The 14625-nt window shown below is 28.8% G+C and overlaps 1 long non-coding RNA gene across 1 annotated transcript; it reads left to right on the top strand.

Moving 5' to 3' along the window:
* Positions 1–9033: 9033 nt before the first annotated feature.
* Positions 9034–13966, top strand: LOC132945828 (uncharacterized). The gene is made up of 7 exons (XR_009664606.1): positions 9034–9044; positions 9194–9220; positions 9478–9519; positions 9739–9822; positions 12777–12824; positions 12987–13034; positions 13950–13966. It is a non-coding gene; the product is annotated as an uncharacterized LOC132945828 (long non-coding RNA).
* Positions 13967–14625: the final 659 nt, after the last annotated feature.

Below are 14625 nucleotides of genomic sequence, written 5' to 3'. Positions count from 1 at the left end.
CATAAATAGGTATATAATTATATTATATGATATTCTTATATAAATGTTTTTTCATTTATTTATTAACAGATAAGTATACCCTTTAGTATTAAAAATTTAAAGTATTATGTAATTATATACTACAATTATCAATTTTATAGTAAAAGTCATAACTAATAACATGATATAGACGAAAAAAATTAATACGTAACAAAGTTATTTATATTTAGTGGGAGGTAATTTCGACGACTATTATATAAGTAAAAATTTTGTTTAGATTTTATTGTAAAATTAGAGTATCATTTAATAGTCATTAGTCAATCATATTATATAGCGTTATAGCCCACCCTAAAAATTATTTCTATATACTTCACTGGAGTAGTAGAGTGAATTGACTTATTATAAAATTTAAAGTTAAGATTATTATCTAGGCAATATCATAGGGCCAATCAGTATCATAGACGTATATTGGATATATCTTTTTTTTTTGAGAATAAAAATAATATAACATAAATAATTTGCCATCCCCTACAAGTTGCCACCCTAGGCTCGAGCCTCATAAGCCTAGTGGTTAATCCGTCACTGCGCCACTGGGTCACTGCAATATACCTAAATGTTAAGTTTGAATTCTATAAAAAAATGTGCATATTATGAAAAACGATTACGCATCTGATCATTTTCTCTGAATATATAAAAAATTTCGTTCGCATTTTACATGGCTCAGTTCTATCGCAAAAAATTCTGTCACGAAATACACTCAATTTTACATGGATACTAATTTTCACACGCAATTCGGAAACTCCGATATAGGATATAATAGGTATCGTTGAACACAATATTGCAACTTAAATACAAATCCACAACAAAAATGTACCTTATATATATAAGTTAATTATAATATTTAAGCCTTATCATGGTAATATACATATTAATGGTATTCAGGGTTTTGTTAATAATTTAGTGAATACTGATATTATATTATATTCTACAAACGTTTTATATTGCGATTAAATAATAGGTTTACGTAATAGTTAATACATATTGCATGCTTTATTAATACAAGTGTAACAAACATCATTTGATTTATCGGTTCATTGACTTTGTGCACCGATCGAAATCGATTTCTCCATTTGTACGAATATAAGAGGTTAAATAATAATATAATATTATTATCACACTAGATAGTCCACCAGTTAAACCAAAAGTTGCAAGACAACACTATACAATGAAGTGATCAATATAAAATTATAAATTATAATTTATAAAGTACAAAGCACAAACTTCAAATATTACTTGAGCATAATAATATATAATACCTGAGCTGAAATATTATAAACGTCAAACAATTTAAAAAATGTGGGTAAACTGCCAATATTGTTCATAAAGGTATGTATTGGGAGTAAAATAAACCAATGAAAAAAATACAAAATTAAAAAACAATGACAATAAAAATACGTGTTCAAGGAACGACACAGCCCCAGATGTTGTTGTCGGGTTTCTTTTCTCACTTATTTTTTGACGTGTACCATTAAAATTTATATTTTTTTCATATGGATTTCTAGCAGAAGTAGAAGAATATTTACAATGTTTACTCAGTTTTGATTACGCATACTCAACAAAGTTAAATAACGTTATTCGGTGTCTACAATTTAATAGTACCTATTTTGTATTAAGAATCGAATCACATTACGTACGTTCATTGCGATAAAAAGTTTATACTTGTTTTTTGTAGGTACTTATCTAAACAATAACTATGATTTCATATAAAGCTTTAACAATATTAACAGTGCTATTTAATATTATAATATACTGTAACGGAACAGTGGAAGGTAACAACTAACAATTATTTTGTAATTACATTAAAATATAGAAAAAACAATTAATTAATAAACATAATACTTATATCATAATATTATTATATTAGGTATGCAGTATGCACATTGTACCTATTATAAAAGTGATGGCTCATTAAATAGTTACTATTATTCACGACATAATATCAATTGTATAAAAGGTGGATAAGTGGGTGTCGCTCTGCTGTACAGTAAGTTACAGGTGGGTCACTGTAATGAATGGTGTTAAATTTGAATTCAATGATATAATATCATTGTATAAGAAAAACGATTCTGAGCGAAAACGGTCAGTCAGCCTATGATATTACCAAGTATATTTGATGATATTATTGTGAATAAAGTAATTTATATGTATATAACCTATTTACGTGGAGCCTTGTTTTAAATTTTCAATCCTTAGCCATAAAAGTTAAACATTTTATACATCTTTAACTACAAAATAATTAATAAATTATAAATTTGATAAATGTTGTCAACAATTGAACTTTAAATGCTTATAAAAAAAAAATTGTGCCTATGTATTTTTAATATTTTTCAACTGCTATTAGAATGATATATCAGGAGCCTTATATTTTCACGCTTTTTTACCCAACAAATAAAATTTTATTGATATTTATAGAAAAAAAAAATTGAAAACTGACAATGTCCGTAAACAGCTCAAAATAAGTCAAAATATTTTCAACATTTTATGGTGTATAGAAAATGCTAATATAAACATTCAGTGCAATTTTCAAATATCTACAGTCATTCGTTTTTTAATTACAATAAAATAAGAAAATTGTTACATGAGAAATCGAGTGAATATCAAATGTTGTAAAAATATAAATTTCAGACGCTCATAAAAATTTAATTTAAGTTTCTTCTAGACATTTTTTTTTTTGATAAAGGTAGACAAACTTATAAGTAATCTTATATTACATTTTCAAATCTTAGATTTCAAAAGAAAAATTTTTATGAATTCTCAACTCAAAATACTTTGCTATTTTTCGTGATTTTTCCGTATTTTGTCAAAATTTGAACTTTAAATGCTTATAAATAAAAACTGTGACAAAGGATTTTTAATTTTTTTCATCTGTCTTTGAAACAATAACCTAGGAGCCTTCTATTAAATGTTCAAGCTTTTTTACTCAACAGATAAAATTTTATTGATATTTATAGAAAAAAACTAAAAAAATTGAAAACTGACAATGGCCGTAAATAGCTCAAGAAGAGTCAAAATATTTTGTAAATTTTATGGTGTATAGAAAATGCTAATATAAACATTTAGTCAAAATTTCATGTAAATAGGTTCTATTTAAATTATGATCCTACGGTCATTTGTTTAGAGTTACACCAAAAACCAAAATCGATTTTCTCGAAAACAGATTTTTCTTTTGTTTTTCACGTCGCTTGTGAAAACTACTGGGAAATGTTTACTTTTGACCCCCCAAAGTACCAAATAGATTCACTTTCCTATCAGAAAAGTTACTATTGAAGAAAATCCAAGTACTTTTACTGTCCTAAAAGGTGATGACAGACACAAAAATAAAAAAAATAAAAAAAAAGGACACATCATTGTAAAATCAATACATTCATCGCTTCGCTCAGAATTTAAAAAAAACACACATCATTGTAATGTCGAGTTACAGTGTCGAGAAATCTCCCATGGCCCGTGAAAATCGGCAATTCAATGATACTATCCCCCAGCGTATGTCAAGTTATTTTTTGTATGACGTGTAAAAAAATGTAAATTCAAAAACCTGCATGTTGGAGTGTCTAGCAAATCAGCCATCACCCGTCTAAAACGAAATAAAAATAAGCAATATCCGTCTACGGCGGATAGAGTGGTATGTGCCGTCGCTTATGTCCGGTGCTTTTACTTATGTAAAAAGTGTCAAGTCGAAAACTGTTTTGGAGTGTGTAGCAAGTCAGTCATCTCAAGTAAAAATCGATTAACTTTCAAGACGTTAACTCTACCTAGGTACTAGGTAGGCATTCCTACTTCGTCGGATTGCGGACAATGTACTACAACAAATCAGATAGGCAATCCACCTGCGGTGGATTGCAGACCCGACGTCGAGTGGCTATAAGTGAAAACCCTATCATACAACATACAATTTACGAAAAATACAAACTAATACAAACAAATATAATATGTATTTATTGTACGATATATAATAATAAAAATGTTGAGAAATTTGCAATAATAATTCCGAATAAAATAACATATAAATAACATATAGATACATAAAATATTAATCAATACAATACATATAAACGTTTACCTGTAATGTATATTTATATGAAAATAAAACGTGAAAAAAAATCGGAAAAAAAATGCAAAAAAAGTCACGTGGCATACCATACGGCATAGACAGTCGCCTCCCGGGGAGGACGTACGACGGATTCGAACCAGGACCTACCTACAACCTACGTGTGGGGAACCTACGCCTAACCTACCAAGCCACAGTTTGTGTTGAGAACAATCGTCAAAACTTCAAAACTTAAGATGTATGGCTACGGAGCGACGTAAGCCGATATATTCAATATACATAAAGGTAATCGCATATAATTCGGTGTATCTACACACTGTTTAAACATTAATATTTAATTGTAATTTATTCAATGATCTGACCGTTATTATTATTATTACATTATTATAATGTATGTTTGAATGATAAATTTATTTTTAAATCAAATCACAAATTTGTGTTTACGTTAAGCAATACACCTACGCTGGACAAAACAATATTTCTCCAATAATATATTGCAATATTTATTGAATCAAAAAAAAAAAAACAGTAACAATTTTAAAGTTCCGTGTCGGTTCTGGAGTACTGTGCACACACTGTCCTAGCGTGCAGGATAAATTGTTTATGGTGCACATTCTGTGCTCAAGGGATATTAAATATGGTTAAAAAAAACCGTTTCTACTGGGCGCAGCCGTGCAAACTATGTACAGTGCACCAAGGATACAACCATGCATAACTTGACGGTGCAATTAAAGTGTATTGGTGTCTGTTTGAAACCATTCTTATTTTGCGTACATGCCATTATGATGCTATGGTGCACAACGAACTCCGTACATCAAAAGTGTGACGGTGGACAAAATTATGGTGTTTGTCACTGTACAGCGGTGTTTATAAACATTGTTACTGTTGAAATTATAAACAAAACACCCTATATAATGTAGTGTATAAGTAATATATTCACACTGTAGTTCATCAGACGCTGACTATACATTTTTATATACTACAGCATATGATATGTCCTGCGTAGTGTAGCCGGGTATACATAGTTAGTCGTTGATTTATATTACGCCTCGTAACACTATTGTACATCGTATCATTATACTTATTATTATATTATATATATCCGATTATATTATTATTTACCTTTTAACTTCTGTATATCTGTGTACTTCAACAGTTACAATACATACCTATTTGCAAAAGCGCAAATTGACTAAATTGTTTGGAGGGATTCAAGCCCTCCTCTCCATAGGCTATATTGCTTAGTACCACATAATATAAAAATTAGTACTAAGTACTAGCATTTTCTATACACCATAACATTTTCCAAATAGTTTGACTTATTTTGAGCTGTTTACGGACATTTTCAGTTTCCGTTTTTTTTAGTTTTTTTTCTATAAATATCAACAAAATTTTATTTGTTGGTTAAAAAAGCTTAAAAATTGAATAGAAAGCTCCTAGTATATTGTTTCAAAGGCAGATTAAAAATATTAAAAATCCATAGTCACAATTTTTTTTTATAAGCATATAAAGTTCAAATATTGACAAAATACATCAAATGACGAAAACTTGCAAATTATTTTGAGTTAGAAATTCATGAAAAATGTTATCTATTAAAAGATTATCCATAAGTTTGTCTATCTTTATCAAAAAAAAATGTCTACAAGAAAGTCAAATTACATTTTTATGAGCGTTTGAAATTCATATTTTTAAAACATTTGATTTCTCATGGTTTTGTTTTGTTCTTATTTTGTTGTAATTAAAAAACGAATGACTGTAGATACTTGAAAATATCACTAAATGTTTATATTAGCATTTTCTATACACCACTAAATTTTGAAAATAATTTGACTCTTTTTGAGCTGTTTACGGACATTGTAAGTTTTTAATTTTTTAATTTTTTTTTCTTTAAAATAAATGTCAATAAAATTTTATTTGTTGGGTAAAAAAGCGATTCGATAATTTACCGCTGAATATCAAATATGAGATATTATAAAAATGATAAAAAGTTCAAATGCTCATAAAAAATTAATGTTACTATCCGGTTAACATATTTTTTTTTTGTTAAAGGTATCGGTAGGAACTTTTGTGGGGAATCTTCTATCTATTTCTTATGTTAGCTATAAAAGAAAAACTTTTATGAATTTCTAATATAGTTTGAAAATTTTCGAAAATGTTACCATTTATGGAAAACAATAATATAAATATTTGTTAAAAATTTTAACGTTCTACAGTTATTAATTTTTGAGTTACACCAAAAAAATAAAATCGATTTTTTTAATAATTGGTTTTGTATAAAAATGACCTTTTTTTTCTTTTTAAGACTACTTGAAATTTTCCCAAAAATACTAACTATTTTCACTTTTCAATTAGAAAAGATACTGATCTCGAAAATCAAAGCATTTTTACTTCCTAAAATGTGGCTGACAAAACAAAAAAAAAAACACACACATCTTTGTAAAATCAATAAATTTTTCGCTCCGCTCAGAATGTAATATATTATTATAAATTAACCTTCTTACGTATGAAATTAGCAAATGTGTCAATAATATCATTATATTTTAGTTGGTTAGCAATTTCTTTTTCTCTAAGTAAGTCATGGTGCCTTTTTTTGAGACAGAGAGCTTCAAAGATAGTTATTTTTATAATTTTAATCTATGAAAATTTAATTTTAATCATAAACTCGTTTAAAATTCGATACATTAATTTGACATCAACTAATATAAGTAGGAATAGTTAGTATAAATTGAATGTATAAAATATAAATGACACATTTTTTTTTGCTCATTAACTTGACTTTTTTATTGTATCTATAAAAGTGTGACCTGTCCAACTGTCATGAAGGCACGGGGCCCGGGGTGAGGGCCCTGCTCGCCCCACCCTAGGGACGGTCCTGCCTACAGTATATATTATATTCATCAAATATAAATTCTAACTAGACAAGTGTTAAAGGGAAAGAATAAAACAGATATTACCTGCTATAATAATCTTTTGTTATTGTAACTTTTAAAAATATATAATACTCCGATTTGATATATTTACATCTGAATATTAAATTGTTAATATAAATTATTAAATAGGTATGTCATGATAAATAGCATATTGTTATAGGTTCACAACAGTTCACAATATCTTATATTATCTACTGAATAATGAGGATATTCCATTTTCGTTTTTTTGTTCAGGGTAGAAATAAAAGAATATTTTGTACTAAAAATTACTTTTTTAATATATTTTAAACATCTTTTTATTGTATGATATTAGTAAGTTAAGTATCATTATTACAATTAAAATTGTTTAAAATATTGTTTTGAAATATTAAAAATTATTAAGTAAGGATCTTTTTAGGTAAATATATTTTTTTTCTTACATTGGTTAAGCATAAATTACACAGCCACACAGGTTAGCTTTAATATTATTGTTATAATTATATGAAATAAATTTTAAATTTGCCTAATTTTATTTGGTAGTCATATTTTGAGTTTTTTAATTACTATTTATAAAAATATTTAAATATATTTGAGTTTTAAGGAATTTAAATATACTTAAATGTAAATGTATATTATATTATACATATATAAACTGTATATTGTTATTTAAATAACAATGATCAAAAAAACTTAAATATTATAGAATCGCCACAGAAATATATCCAAGATAGTGGCCCGGTAGGTGGAATTTAGGTTTTCCAGAGCATATGTTGTAAGGGGTTTCTGGTTCGATACTATCATCTCGCAAAAGTGATTTGCGTGTTTTACGTTTTTTGTTTATTTTTGTCAAGGTATGTTTCAACACTCATACACAGTTACGGCACTGTAATTTTGTTCACTCTTGCACGGTTGCAATACCGACTCTAGTCTGACAAATGAACAGTAGTTATAGTTGCACACTAAAACGGTTCCAGAACCGAATGTTGAGTTCTACCGGCACGTGCTACCCATGTAATAAATCAGTGTTCAATTTGATCAAAAACACATTGCTGTGCACCGTTATAGCATGGTAACAAAAACCTAAAAATTGATGTAGGGCACCCAATGTGCACCAAAATTTTTAATTGGGTATATATCAGTTGTGTTAAAACGAAGACCGACTGACATTTCGTGAACACGAATTTTAAAGTGTACAGACCGCATATATCCACTTGTTTCAAAAGAAATTAACTAAATCAATAAAACACAAACAGCGACTGAAAAGAATCGAGAAAGACGAAAAAAGCCATAATAACGACCAACGCTGGCGTCGATTTCGATGGCTATAGACCGATATCGCGTACAAACCGCACATCGGCGGCTTTTAAAACAATCGAGGTATGCGAAATGAGAATGAGCAAATGTCGAAAATGCAAAAAACGGCGTAAAAAGCGTAACATTTTTCGAAAATCTTTATATTTTCGAAAAATTTGAAAACTAACCGACCGCCGACGCGGCGAAAGTACTTGATTGGACGCGCTAAGGAACCGAAATGAACTGCCCGAACGGACTGTGAAGAAGGAGCGGTGTTTAATTTTTTACGCCGACCGGCCTTTTTCGTTCCATGGGTGACCTATACCTAGGGGGCGCAACGGGTTCTCGAAAAGTTCATTTTATAGTATAGGACTTTTTCCTTTTGAAAATGGGTGACTAAAAATAGTCATACCCCCTGATTAGGATTGAGGTGGTAGAGGGGCCTAACGTTCTTTCACTGGATGGCAACAAATAAAAGGATTAATCCTATTCAGGTTTATAAATAATATACATATTACTAGCTTTCCCGCCCGGCGTTTCTCGTGCCAATGATTTGTTTTTGCTATACATATATTCGTGAATAATTTAAACATGTATATACTTTCTACTAATTGTAATAGTTTATAGTAATAAAATATGTAACAAATGTCAACTATATAAATATACAAAAAAAAAATTATAATTGCACGAGTCAAAATAATATTCATGTTTGAGCTAAATAACTTATTGTAGTGTATTTTGTTATTTAGAATGCAAAGGTAAGAGACTTCATATTAGTAAAAATTATATTAGCTTTGATTATTTTTAGATATATATTTTATTTTATTATAATTTTCATAAATAATTTCTTTAAAAAAATTGTATGTTTTGTATAATTATATTTTGAATTTTGAAAAATTAAAAATAGATTTTTTAGTAAAAATTGGGTTTGAATGTAAGTATATGTTAATGGTGCCTATCAGTAACTGTTGGTAAATCAATTTGTTATTTTTATGAATTACCTATCAGATACATATTTTAACAATTGTTTTTATATTTAACCAGATAAAATAGGTAAAACTATTTTATAACGATTGTATAATATAATTATACATTGTACCAAACACCTATTGATATTAAATATTTTAAACCGTCCATAAATCTGCGTTAAACTTAAGTGAGTAATGTACGTATGACAATATATTATTACAGCTGACACTGGATTTTATAATTTGAATTTCATACTGCAATTTAGTAAGTAATTAAGAGGGGTAATATTCTTAAATTTAAGGAATATAGACGTCTATTTTCGAATAAAATATATTCTCTGTTACATTATTGATTACTAACTTTCTTATTATGTAAAAACGTATCACAACGTACAAAATACAAAAGTTATAATCTTTTATTTTTCATACACTATGCGGTAATTCACATTTGCTGATCATTATTATGAAAAATTGGATATCCCAGAAGACTATGAGGAATTTCTACAGCACGTGAAAACAAGGATTGACATCGCCAGTTATAATGAAGTTATTTTAACTGAAAAATATAGTAATTTAATTTTTAACTATACAAACTATGTACAAGAGTATTGAACGGTAAACTGTGTCGTAAGGCCACTCACAAAGTGAGCAGTCTGCTATATTTATAGATTTATATTAATACATTTTTTTGTATGTATTTAAAAACTTCATTCAGGATAAGATTGAACCACTTTCGCGAATTTAGTCTGAGCCGTGGATCAGCGACTAACCTCTCAGGTGATTGCTATGCGTTTTGTTGTAGCCAATAACCATCGGTACTCACTTTCTTCGGTGCTTCGGTGCTGATATACTGTATATGCATGAAATGGATATGAATGTGGTGGTATGCACCGACAAAATGACAAAATTGTTGTCGGCCAAGTGGTTCAATCTTATCCTAAATATAATATAATACACAGCAACTAAACAGCCTCATTTAATATAAGAATGTTAAATTACTAATACATCTTTTTTAAAAACAAAAAATGGATGACAATCAGTAGGTAATACATATTGCTGTAATTTCGTTTCGTTTTCCAGAAGAACGTAGCTACTACTAGCTTCCTCTTTGTCGCACCTTACATGGCTGAGTTAATAAATATGTTACTGCTTAAAATACGTTATTCTAAAATCTTTCTCCACTTCAGGGGTTCCACCTTTTCTAAGTTATCTACACAACTAGTTGCCACCATGTTATGACCCACCTAACGAAACAAAACACGATATTATGTTTGTTGCCTAAGTGAAAGGTTTATTATGAGTGCGTCACTGAGATAACCACAGTTTACGGTAGCGTGTCATGTGTTCGAAAATCATGTATTCGAATGTCGCATGTTATATTGCAAGTGCACGAAATATTATATGTTCGAAAGGTTGTATGTTCGAAGTTATCGATAAACGAAACTAAATAACACTAATCGCGTTATTATAATATTGGATTTCACTAAATCTTGTCTTTATTGATTTTACGTGGTGAAAGCATTATAGATATTATTGAAGTTTTTTTTTGTCTTTCATCTATCAGTACAGTTTGATACCTACATCATTCCAAAGGTATGAGTACCGAACACAAATTTGTTCAAAAACTCATTTTAAATAATATTGTATACAATTTGTGTGAGTGGTTTTTTTTTTAAATGGCTAGTTTAAACACATTTAAAATATACATGACAGGACGTCTTACTTATAAATAATTGTCAGTTCATGTTTGATAAGAAATAAATGACAATACATGATAAAATTAATAAATATTATTGGAAATGTATAAAACGATGCTGACAACAAATTTTTCGGACAATATTAATTGAGCACGGCGAACATAAAAAAGATAATTGTTTTATTTTTTACATTCTGACGCATCAGATAAGTACGGTTAAACATCATTGAGAAATTCTAAAAAATAAAATAAAAAAGCCGGAATTAAATTTCAAATTTCAACGTGATAGTTCTCAAGAAACTAAAAACGAATTTAACCAAATCGTAAAAATACAAAGAAAAGGAAAAGAACTATAAAAAGTTTCATTAAATTATATACCTCCATTGTAGCTTCAAAATAATATTCCAAGACAACCTTTTACTTTCTTGATTTTTAATCAAGTAAGTATGGTAATTGAAATGAAAAAAAGTCTGGATTTTGAAAACTTCAAGAATTTGTGTTAAATAGGTAAATATTAAAAATGTAACTCAGTAATGATGAGTAGGTGGGTAATTTAGCTAGCTTCAATATAAAATATTAATGAGAGAGATTTGATATCACAGCTAAGCGGTATAACCACTCAAACGTCGGCATAAACAGTCCCAAAATTTCTATTTTTTTAACTTTTCTCCTAAACTATAATAGCTAGATAGTTGGTTGATAATTCCCAAGTAGATACTAAATGTAAAATTAAAACTTTTTAAAAAAAATCATTTTATTTTTCACAGATAAAAAAAGAGTTATTTTTCGCTAGATTTTCATTTAGCGAGGTAGATTTCCAAAACTGGAGAACGGATTTTGTTGTTTGGGGCTTGTTCGATACACATTGGCTAGAAGAAGTGCAGTGAAGATTTTCAGAACTTTATCTCCAATCAATTAATTCACTACAAAGCTGTAAAGCTGGAAAACATAAAAAAACGCCCAATAAAATTTGTTTTAATTTTTTTTAATGTTCTGTAATGAATTAACTATTAAAGATAAAATTCTAAAAACCTTCACTGCACTTGTCCTAACCAATGTGAATCTAACAAGACTCCAAACAACGAAATCCGCTCTCCAGTTTCGGAGATCTATCTCACTAAATGAAAATGATTTTTTGTGGGGCTGTTCATACCGACATTTTTCTGGATTCAAATTGCTGTACCGCTTGGGTGTGATATCAGTTAATACATTTCTAAAAATTAAAAATCAAGAAAGTTTCCATACCGATCCCTGACTTGGCAAGCGTTTTTTCTTGAAATATGTAATCGAATGAAAAATAAACTTATGATTGCAACTTGTGGGAATAAAATTTTGATGCAACATTCAAGGCTTTTCCTTGCATTTTTAAACAGATATTTACAATACATGGATCAATTTCACAAGGTTTCAGTAACAAAATGTGTGTACCATTTCCCATTGGTATAGGTACGTAGGTACGGATGTCTGATGACCAGCCAACATAAAGACAATTATAAAACAATTATAACTATATTTAACAGTTTTGCTATTTAAAATAATATTAAGCTTAAATGAACGCCACGAATCCGTCTTTCCATTTGTAATCCATTATTTTCCTTTTTTTTTTACACGGACGATCGAATGAATAAATACAAATACTATGGTACAACTCGTGATGGTTTCATTTATCGATAATTTCAAACATACGACCTTTCGAACACACAATCTTTCTAATAGACAATCTTTCGTTCCCTTGGACTTCGAAAACATTATTTTCGAATGCATGACCACCTAACCTTATAGAATATTCTCTTCATTAATTGATATATTATTAAAATTACTTAAAGGTTACATAGGTGAATTTTATACTTCAATCTATAATGAAAAACCTCAGGGTAAGTTTTATAAATAGAAAAAGTTTTTTTATAGAATCTATTTTTATAATTAATTATATAAATAATTTATAAAATTCGTCATACATGTGTTGTATTTTTATAATACATATGAGTGAAATAGGCTACCTAAACTCATAACATATTCTTTTATTTATTTCTTAGATCTTGAAGATAATGTACTAAAGACTCCACACAGCTATTGTTCTGAAAGTGAGTAATAATATAAACATGTTGAGGATTGTAGCTTATATTTAACTCCATAACGTGATATCAAATATATTGTCTGGGGGCAACCTAGTTCGATCAGCCGTGACGGGTTGGCAGCGTAAGGAATGTCGCCATGTACTGTCCACAATTATTGTCCCTCTCAACACATTAAGGTGTGTGAATACGATTCCACGACAGTTCATCGCCCGAAATATTATCTCCGACGTTTTATTGCATGCTGTTAATCGTGCAGTATTTTATCGCGACTGCTTCGTCGTGGTTATTTTTTCGTGCTCGCTACGTCGCTCGTATTTAAGTTCACCGTGCTTCACTTTATCGCGTTAATCGTCGCTGTATTTTATTTGTACGTTCTATGTTGTATATGTGTTGTATATGTGATGCACCTATATTAAATGTCAAATTGCGAGAGCGATAGTACCTACGTGGTTACGTCCATATAAGTCTAAAATATGGTTTCGGCATCATTTACGATATGTAATTCCATCTAATATATAAAATTCTCGTGTCACATAAGTGTAAGTGGTCGCACTACGGCTTGATTAGTATATCTGAGATAAGGTCGTAAAGTATTTTTACCCTATACCACCAATCCGGGGAGGTGCTCAACGGGGATTTGGAGATTTACGGTGCAAATATTTGTTTATAAATGGTTGCTATTAGTTATAAAAGAGAAAAAAAGAAAAAAAATTATCTGTAGGTGAAAAAGTAACACGAATTGCGTCCGGGAGGCAATTTGTTCAAAAAGGTTCGTGTATCTAACATGGTACGCAATTCGCATGCACCGTTAAATTCAATGCGTCCCATTTTGTTTTATAATTAAAAAATTGAAAGATTATTTAATACAAATGAGATACCTAAACTTAAACGATACTATAAAGATAATGAACTGTCTTATAGTTATAGACGATGAAAGTAAGTAAGCATAAGAGCAGTATTTTAGTTTTTAATACATTACAATTTATCATTTTAAGGAAATTTATAAATTGTAACACCATCGTTGTAAATCCAATGCACCCCACGTTATTTTATAATATAAAATATGAAGAATGATCTATACTATGTGTTATAAAGAAACTTAAATAATACTTTGATAATAATAATGTTCCATTCTTAATGTATCATATAATTTCAGCTGTAGAAGGTAAGTCTCGGAATCTAATATCTACTGTAAGATGAGATTATTTTAAACTATGACAATACAAGTATTGGTGGAAAGTTTGATTTCTGAATAGTTCTCACTTATTAAATTACAACATCCAAACTATATAAGTTTTAGAAGAAAAATAATTAATTTTCATTAATTAAATACACAATTTATCAAAATATGTATTTCAAACATGAATATAAACAAATTCCAACAACATATATTTGATATTTTTCAACTATAGGTACTGTAAGAATAACTAAATATGAGGAGCCTCATATTCAATTTTCAAGTTTTTTGACAGATAATCACTATTGAAAATACTATTGTAGCTTTCACTTATAACTCAACTCCAAAACATGATATCAAACATATTATTATACCGTTAGGTATATCCGATACATTCCACATTATTTTAGAATTTAAAAT

Source organism: Metopolophium dirhodum, chromosome 5 (assembly GCF_019925205.1).
Source record: "Metopolophium dirhodum isolate CAU chromosome 5, ASM1992520v1, whole genome shotgun sequence".
NCBI lineage: Eukaryota > Metazoa > Arthropoda > Insecta > Hemiptera > Aphididae > Metopolophium > Metopolophium dirhodum.
This window is presented reverse-complemented; position numbering and strand designations above follow the sequence as displayed.